The sequence below is a fragment of the Nilaparvata lugens genome, chromosome 3, assembly GCF_014356525.2.
Source record: "Nilaparvata lugens isolate BPH chromosome 3, ASM1435652v1, whole genome shotgun sequence".
Classification (NCBI taxonomy): Eukaryota; Metazoa; Arthropoda; class Insecta; order Hemiptera; family Delphacidae; genus Nilaparvata; species Nilaparvata lugens.
Genome location: NC_052506.1, coordinates 71,966,739 through 71,977,282, shown reverse-complemented (window position 1 = coordinate 71,977,282; position 10,544 = coordinate 71,966,739).

Genomic DNA, 10,544 nt, shown 5'->3' with positions numbered 1-10,544 from the left:
TATATCCTATATTATATTGGACTATAAACTATAATATTACAAAACTATTATGAGGTCCTCTCTATAATGAGACAAACGTGTGTTTTAGATACATGCTTTGTTATTTCAAGTTGTTACCATGCCGTGATTTTGAAATAAGAACGTTCTTTGAAAGCATGAATAATGTTCGGTGGCAATGCGGACGTAAGAGGGCATTTTAAGCCTGTAGGTGGTTTGTTTGACTCATATGGTATGCAGGGTCTATAATATGCTAAAACCATTGAAGGTGACATGATCTGTAGGCCCTATACTACCTATAAAACCAATTGGGCAACCTAAAAATGTGAGGACACTTGAAATTAATTGCTTTCAGATTCCTCTATCATGAGGAATTAAACCATAAATAGGCCTGTTCTAAGCATACTATAGGAAAAGTAACGTTAAAAAACGTATCTTCTCCTAAGGTTAGACTAAAATTACTACTAAACCCCTCTCTTTCACCACTGCACTACTCTTTTAACACTAAAAGTGGATTTTTTTCATCAAATTTCAATTAGCCTACATGATTTAGAACCGCCTTGACGATCTGAGAAGAATGAGCTGTAGTACGAGGAGATCTGATCATTCTGTCAAAAGTTATAAGTGTTTAAAGTTTTGATCCTTGACGTATCCTTATGACGTACCCCCCACTAGGAAATACTAAAATTAAATGTTTCTAACGGGTGATTCTCACCCGCGAGAAAATAACCCGCGTGAGATGATTTCAGCCGAAATATGTATTTTTTGTTAGGAAGGTCTTGAAAAGGTATTATAATGAAAAATTTGTATTTTGGCTGTAGGACATGGTTTTCTTATTTTGGGTATATCCCCCCTCCCACCACTACTAAATTTAAAAATTCCTAAGGAATCATGTTCATAATGAATTGTTCTTTTACGTGATATGTGATTTTTTATCTATACTAGAAAAATATTCATGTTGTATAGGGTAGAAGTGGTAGGTTTGCATAATTTTGAAAACCCCTTAAAAAAATACCCTTTTTTGAAAATTCGTAGCTCCGGAACCTAAAATGGTAGAATCCTGCGCGACCACTCAATTTATTAGAAATCTTATTCTCTTCAATTTTGTTGAGAATGATTTTTCTTGAAAAACTCAAGGTTCACGAGATAAAATGTGAAAATTGAAAAATTCCGAAATTTTTGGGGGTGAAGCCGCCCTCTGGCGTGTCAGCAAATTTCAGATTCAAATTCAGCGCCCCAAAATACTTATAGAACCATCGAAAAAAATTCTTTCGGGGCTGTTTCCTGAAAAACGACCATTTGACTGGACTATTTCTATAAAATGTTTGTATGAGAATCCTTTATTGTACGGTATTTATTATTCTATTCATGAACCAAAACTGCTTTCAAACTTGATTAAAATAAAACAGTCCAGAGGCTGTGTAGAGTTCATTATTCGAATTGCAGTTTTCTAGTAATTCTGATTTGAGTTTTTCCATTTGAATTGAATTTCGTTATCTTCACCAGATAACAATGGTGACAATTTAAAACCCTATTATTTTGCCCACCCAACGCCTCTAAGGCATTTTAGGACTCCTAATATGCTGCCAAATTGTGCGCTATTCATTGATTTTTTAAAGGTTTCAACTTCTATACTAGAAAGTCGATACAGCACATCTATTTTTCACACATACCAATTTCTTCTAAGAGTATTTCAATCAATGGTTTGGAATCAAGCTTCTCAATTTCTCATTATTTTTAATATGGTATAAATTTTCAATTTCCAACATGGATCCAATCTAATAATTCGTGACCCTCAAACTAATAAACCATAATATAGCCTATTGAAAAATATTCAACCGATGTACCGGTAAATCAAATTGCTTATTGATATAAATCAAAACGTAGTTCATTTGTTTCGTTTTGATGTAATAGACATTCAAGTTCAATAGGTTAATGTAGGTACCGTTGGTGGTTATAATTTTGTTAAACTTGATAGACTCAATCTTGAATTTAATTCTTTTAACTTACAGTCCATCAACTTTTCATGTAAAGACTCTTTCAAAACAATTACCGTATACAAATACAGTAAGTGACACTTCTATTCCTGTAAAACAATAGGCTATAATGCATTCTATCAAAAATATCCAATTGCTAGTAAATCACCTCACAGATATTAGCCCTAAACGTTTTTCTGCGCTGTTAACGATGAAAGTGCTACCGGTAATTGATGAACAAATAAAACTCGTTCTACAAAGATATTATCAGTCACAGTCCAACTAAACCAGCATAGCATTTATGTAAATCATTTTTTATTGCCAAGGTGAAAGTGAGCATATAAAATCTTGAACGTTGAAAACATCTGGGTGGGTGTAGCTTGGTAGGTGTATTCTGGTTTTCATGGTAGGCTGCTGTTAATCATCCATTAATTTTTAGAAGAGGAAATTTTTTCTTCAAAATTAGTTATAAATTTCAGAAAATTATAAATTATAGTCAAGCTTTCATATTTTCCAATAAATATGAAAGTTTACATGTCTATTAAACAAGTTTCAAGCACTGATCTGTTCGAATAAATTGAAATCTGAGTGATCCTGTAAAGCCCTACTTGATCTTGGTCTTTGTTCTGAATACCTTGACAATTTAAATTTTCTTCACTGTTAAATATTGCATGTATTTAATATACGCGTACCTTTTTCACAGCGTTTTTACCTCTATCTCTTGATTTGTAGGATGCTTCGTATTTCTTGAAATATGAAGAATTTAAATAATAATAATATCGAGTGACCTGACTGGCTCAGGTCTGATGTGAGAGTTTCCAGGTCGCAACTGATTAATTCCAGGGTCTCTCCAACGATTTCTAGGCAGCCGGGACCGACGGCTTAACGTGTCCATCCGAAACACGGATGAAATGAAATGAAACAAAATAAGAATTTGGAATCTTCTCGATCAGTACTAGGACTACTCTCTGAATATTGTGATGATTCATCTGCTCCAATATTTGATTCTATCGAACCACTGTTGCATTGAAGAAAATTCATTGATTCATTCAAATTTCTGCCTGAAATCCTTCAATCATCCTTTTAAACCATTGTCTGCTTTGTCATAATCTATGCCAGTTTCCGGAGTAGCCATCAGAGTGTACTCTAGCTCTACATTGAGAAAAACGCTCTTCAAATCCCTACTTTCTTGGTTGAAGTCGTTTTTTATTTAGATCGAAACCCAGTAGTGTTAAGTCATACACTTTTGAAATAGGATCAGATTTAATTATACTATTCTACAGAATCATTAGGTATATTCTGACATTATCACTCTATTAATGAGATATATTATATCTATAGATTATACAGACTAAAGAGGTTTATTGCTTAAATGTCATTGGCATTTTACATGACATTCTATGTTCTCTGAACCTATAAACTCTACCAACCTCCAATTAATTCCCAAACCTTTCCGTTTGAATGACTTATAAATAGATGAGATAATAGTAGGCCTTCTTTAAATTTTTGTTATTTATATTGCAGGTTCATTAACATTAATAAAATTCCATTGCATAATGATTGTATATTCCTCTTGGGAAACTGTTGATAATCGAAGTAGTACTTTTATGACTGAGAAAATCAACATAAACTTTTGTTTTTCTTCTCCATAGAAGGTAGGATAATATTTGAATTTATATCCCATTCAATTTATTTCTAAATTGCGTTGTTCCAGTGATTCTCAATTACACAACGAATTATAGTGGATGTTGGTAGGCCTACTGTGCTGGGGAGTAAGTAAATGTATAGTGAGTGTTAAATAGTTATTTATGTGATAGGTTTACATGTTCCTCCTCTCAAGTTGTTTGAGTCGTGCTTTCTTCAAATGATTGTGCTATCCATCATAAAAAATCTGGTGTGTTACACTCACACAACTTTCCTTGCTCATATTTGAAACTATGATCAGACTTCTGTGGGCTACATGTGTATAAATAATTGTTTTCAGAGTACTTTTTCCTTTGTGTAAACTGTGAAATTCGATGATTTTTTTAGTCGTCATTTTTTTAAAGTCGTCAAAACAGCTGTTCTACAGATGAAATAGCTCGACTATGTGTTCTTTTTATGAACTGCGCTACCTACCTACCTCATGCATGAAAAGGAGGTTACTAAGTTTATTTCTCAAGGATGGGGTGGACCCCCCCCATTAGTTTCCCAGAAAGAAGACTAATGCCAGTTGATAGAGCTGATAAATAACTATACAGGGGATGAATTTGAAAAAAATCGGTCAAGTTATTTTTGAGAAAATCGTGAAAAACATGATTTTTTACTAATTATCCGCCATTTCTCTCAAGAATATTACGGAGCTCCTGCAATTTTCCCAGAAATGAGACTCGTGTCAGTTGATAGGGCTTATAAATAGCTATCCATGGTATAAATTTGAAGAAAATCGTTAGAGCCGTTTTCGAGAAAACCAAGAATAACATGGCTTTTTAGTCATTATCCGCCATTTTTCTCAAGAATATTACGGAGCTCCTGCAATTTTCCCAGAAATGAGACTCATTTCAGTTGATAGGGCTTATAAATAGCTATCCATGGTATAAATTTGAAGAAAATCGTTAGAGCCGTTTTCGAGAAAACCGTGAAAAACATGGTTTTTTAGTAATTATCCGCCATTTCTCTCAAGAATATTACGGAGCTCCTGCAATTTTCCCAGAAATGAGACTCGTGTCAGTTGATAGGGCTTATAAATAGCTATCCATGGTATAAATTTGAAGAAAATCGTTAGAGCCGTTTTCGAGAAAACCAAGAATAACATGGCTTTTTAGTCATTATCCGCCATTTTTCTCAAGAATATTACGGAGCTCCTGAAATTTTCCCAGAAATGAGACTCATTTCAGTTGATAGGGCTTATAAATAGCTATCCATGGTATAAATTTGAAGAAAATCGTTATAGCCGTTTTCGAGAAAACCGTGAAAAACATGGTTTTTTAGTAATATCCGCCATTTTTTCCGCCATTTTGAATTCAATTTTATTTAATTTCTTATTGTCAGATCCTCTTAGCATAAGGACCTTAAGTTTAAAATTTCAAATCAATCGGCTAATTAGGAATGGAGTTATCGTGTTCACACACATACACACATACACACACACACACACACACACACACACACACACACACACACACACACCCAAAAATCATGTTTTTGGGCTCAGGGGACCTTGAAACGTATAGAAAACTTGAAATTAGGGTACCTTAATTTTTTTTGATAAGCAATACTTTCCTTACCTATGGTAATAGGGCAAGGAAAGTAAAAAAGATCGTAAAATTCAATTTTTTCTGTACTCGGAAATTCTATCTTTTTAGTAGCCTAATTCCAGCCAATCGAATACATTTTCTCTTGCTACATGCTTAATTTTTCATTCAGTTACCTTACTTTCTCAATTATTCTACAACCCTCACTTTGGGTATAATAATGTTTCGTCATTCATTAGTCGTTTGAATAAAATATTCAGGCTAAAACCTAGAAAAGGGAAATATTGATTGCAAAAAAGTTGATTTGGCTAATTAAACTATGATAGTCATGGTTAATTGGCAAACATATTTGATTCTCATTGAAACGAAAGGTTTCAAAGTATTTTCTATTTATAAAATTCAAAATCAGTTATGATGATGTTAATGGTGATATTGGTGTTCATTGATTCAATATTTCTACTATTATGTAGCCTTAATTAATTTTGACTGAAATAAAGGAATTCCATTGAATTTTTGATAGTTATCTAAACAAGGAAATGAATACCTCTTCTAACAAGTCCAATCATTGGAGAAGGGTTATAAAATATCCATGTTTTCGAATTGAGCTTCTTCAAAGGTCCTCAAATCTCGATTCTCATCATAACTCAGTTTTACTAAGTCGAAAATACTGAGAATACTTTTGTGGAGAATTTAATATTGAAATTGAAATTATCTAATTTATTTTCAAGCGATTCACAACAGTTTTAAATAAGACGAAAAAATGAAAGATGTAGGATAGTAGGATGTTGTATCATGTATAATATCCTATATAAGAGATTCATGAATATAATTTAAAGTGATACTGATAACAAGGTTGGTTCGTTTGGAAACCAGACTCCTTTCCACACACAGGCTACAGCCTTCGTGGAGGAGAAGCATGATATTTCTTTTTTTCTTCACAATTTTTGTATGACTGTATTTTAATTTTGTCAATATTGTCTGATATCAACTCTAGTTGTTAGTGTCTAAGATTAGTTAAGTAGGTATTATAATAAAATCATTACAAATTTGTGATGTGTACACCATTGTTTGTAATTTTTCATGCAATAAAAATAATTTGGTTTTATTTGATTTGATGTATCACCACTTTTTAAACTAGGCCTACTTGATGATCAATTTGTTATCTAAAGTGAACTCGTTCAACACAACATATGATCAAATCAAATTACAACTTCAAATAGCGTAATAATTAGGAGGTGCTCACTCCACACGCTTCACTCATTTCAACAATCGCAATTCACCAACTGGCAACTGCTAGTTGCCGGCGCAACAAGAAACTATGCTGCACTCAATTACGTATCAAACGCAACTGAAGACTGGTTCTGTTTCTTCAGTTATTTAATTGCACAAGCATCGTGATAATAGGCCTCGTGGTGTCCACTGACCATATAGTGAAGGTCACGCCATTCCTTTAGGATAATTTAATTGGCGGATTTTCTTCATTCACTTTCTCTGATGCGAGTCCAGCTCATTTAATTGTTTCACTTTTCTTACTAGCGACGCAGATCGGTTTCCTGAGAGAGCGTCACATCCCTTAGAAAAAGCGCAGACTTCGAAGATCACATCCTCTTCCTATTTTGCCCCTCATCCATCTATTCCAGAATTCTGTAATTATTTTGTCAGTAATTGATGAATAACTTCTTAGTTTTGATTGAGAGTTGCTATCACATCAATCACAATATAATAGTTTAGGGGTTTCTTGGATAATCACCACAATTTTTCTGTATGCTTTTCAGTAATTTTTCTTTCAATTTTCTAGTGGGTTGTTGGAGAATTTGATTAAGGCTGTGCAAAGGCTAAAAATAAAATTTCTACTGGTGATATTTTCAAAGTTTTTTGATTTGTATATCATCAAGCTATCAAAATGAAAAAGTTTTCTCAGGAAAACATTTTTTTTTCGATCATTACTTTTTGAGATTTGAGCGCCTAAAGTTTAAATTTTTGGGACAGAACATTTTAAATTTGATAAGAGATGAATCCATGAGATTTAGAGGATTGATTCTTCATGCTATTGTTGATCTAGTAAAACAAAAAAATCCTGAAAATATTTTTTTAAAGTTTTTGATAACTCAACAAAAAGTTATTTTCGGTAATTTTTAGTAAATTTAATAACTTTCTCAAAAATTGATATTTACAAATTGATATTTAGAATCAATCCTCTAAATCTCATGGATTTATCTCTTTCCGAATTTTAAATGTTCTGTCCCAAAAATTTAAACTTTAGACGCTCATATCTCAAAAAGTAATGATCTGAAAAAAAATTTCTGAGAAAACTTTTTCATTTTAATAGCTTGGTGATATACAAATTGAAAAACTTTGAAAAATATCACTAGTAGAAAGATTATTTGTAGCATTTGCACAGCCTCAAGGCTACTGATTTTAATATTTCATCTGGTATTCGATTAACACTAACAATGCACTATAATAAAATATTTGCCACTATTGTTGATTTTTACCACTACAATTAGTGGTCATAACAAAGTTTTCCAAAGTTGTCAGTCAATCTTTATTGATAAAAAGTAAAATCACATAAGAAAATTGATGAAAACTAGATGAAATGTTTGAAATAATATAGTTCCATATGGTTTAATATTGATCATTATAGAGCAAAATTCTCTTTTGGATAATCGTTATTTCAAGGTTATCACTCGCTGATTTCTTTTTGCAGGAATTAGCTGGAGTTGGGCTTTGAATAGAAAGTAGTTTTTGATTTTAATTCTCTCTTGTTATTTGGTATGTAGTGACATTGTGGAATTTATCATTTATTATACACCCTGTCCTACGAAGAGGTTTACACGTTTAATTTCATCTAACGTGCCCATTCATGCACCGAACTTTTTTAATCTCTACACAGTTCACAAAGTAGGTTCTAAAAATATTCTGGGAAAATTTCATCTTCCTTAACTTCCGTAGAAACAAAATGGCGGTATATTGAAAATTTTACCAATTCGCTTCCTATAAAAACGTGTAAACCTCTTCGTGGGACAGGGTGTATTATTATTCTTGCAGACTAGACTACAAGTTTCAACTGAAAGAAGACTATTTGTAAATTAATAGTGGACCAACTGTCCAGTCAGAAGAGGAGCTATTCATAGACTGATTTTGAAACATTTGAGTTCCAAGCGCATGAATTTCAAATCATGTTATCATCTCATCTCATTACCCACGCAAAAGTGATTACTTAGGCTATGTAGGTATCATCCAGCAAGAAAATGAGTTTATGATTATACAATAGAACACATTTTGGGAAGAGACGGAATAATAGAAAAACTGTGATTTGCTGTAATGATCCACATTGAACAATGCTGTGACACCACATATTATGCACAAGAAACTAGACTGGTAATTGCGCCTGGATCGAACAATACCGTTCTTCTGCTCAAGGAAATTGAACATAGGAAGGCGGCGAAGATTGCCAGTAGAAGTAGAAGAGAGATGCCGTCATGCTCCACGTGAAAGTTCTTTCTCATGTGACAATAAGCTTCATCTCTGTCTCTCATTGCTTCTGAAGCCAATCCTTGCATCCGTCCGCCTTCCACCTTCGCCTCACACTTCCTAGTGCTTCTAATGCAAATCAAAGAAAATAATGAAAATTACTTCCTATATGAAGAGTTGAATATTTATAGAGCTTGTAACAATAATTTCTTTCAAAGCACAATAAGTAGACTGTTGGACAATAAGTCCCTAGTTTCCTTGTAGAGCACTTACACCATTATCCAGTCATACATCAGGATGTAAAAGAGGCTTATTGTGGTGACAGCATGTCTATGCTCTTTAGTTGTATCATGATAATGAACCTTGAATAATCAATCATTTTAGTATTTTCAACTTTTTATTCATATAATTTATACTGCTGTCTCCCTAGGCAAAGACTCCCTACACAATTTCTCGATCAATATTAATATCACTTTCCAACTTTTTCATTCAAAGAAACGAATCCTAGAAATGATGAGAATGTAGGTTACTTTTGGTAATAATAAATTGTGGCTAGATGCAGCTGTGACTTAACAAAATTGTCTCTGTTAGAATATTATTTCTCTAAGAAAATATCATTTCAAATTAATCTCAACCTGTGTTCATTGAAGTATTTATTGTGTCTCTTCCATATGTGACGTGTATCGCAGGATATAGTCATTGTTGATGGAAGGGAATTAGACAAATTTAGTTGATATGATAGACATTATCTGGAACAGATAATCATATAATTCAGTATGCAGAGGAATATTTTTTCTTATAGTAGAAAATACGAATACATCATCAATCCACTTGAAATCTCTTCATTAATTCTCACTAACGATCAAAATCATCGTTTTGTGAAAAAATTTGAATTGAAAACCAATTCTACACTTTTAGATCAACTTTTTTATCAACTTTCAAGAGTTGAAATGATAAGACTGGGACTTGAATGCTACAAGAGAAGTAATAAGAGAGAGTCACAGAATAACTGCAGAGCCTTTGAAAAAATCGCACGTTGAATGTAATGTTATAAATAACATTTTAATACACTACTCCAGTTAGAAGTATTGCTGAGATACCGGTACGTGAATGAACGTAAACGTCTAGTCTTTATGAGTGTATTACTTATCACTGATATTAATCTAATTCATACCACCTTTTATGCAATATCTTGTTCTCATCTTAATGTTCTATCATAAAATTCTATCTTAGCACCCTCCTAGTAGAAAGTGTCTTACCATATCAGTGCCTTGCTTCTCCATCTTGAGCTACTTTATCTGTCACTAGTTATCTAAATGCTTTTATGCACGTTAATCAGGTTCTCTGTAAATCTCATAATTTATTATCATATTAGGCCTGATAATTGAAAAGTTAATCACCTGTTTGTCCTATCATTGCGATAACACATATTCATGTCAATAATTGTAGACTATGTACATCATTCACATTCTCAGCTTATCAGTACACAAATAAATATCCGAATACCTGCAAATAGAGACTGTTGTGGATAAAGGTTGGATGATGAATATAATTCATGACTTGTTAAACGTATTTCTTGAACACCAAACGTTTTGGAAATAGAGCAATAAGTTTCTGTCTCTGAAAGGTGAGCAATTGAATCGATTCAAATTTGATTTTATTCAATTGCAATTATCCATAAATTTGAAATTACATTCCCTGTGGATGTACAATTTGAATGGTAGAATATTTCTGGAACTAATAAAATAAATTAATGTCTCCAAAGTTGGATAATAATTGAAATACAGCGATATGTGTATTATTTGCCCTAAACATTATTTATATTATGTGGAATAATACGCATAGGTGATTCCAATATTGAAGT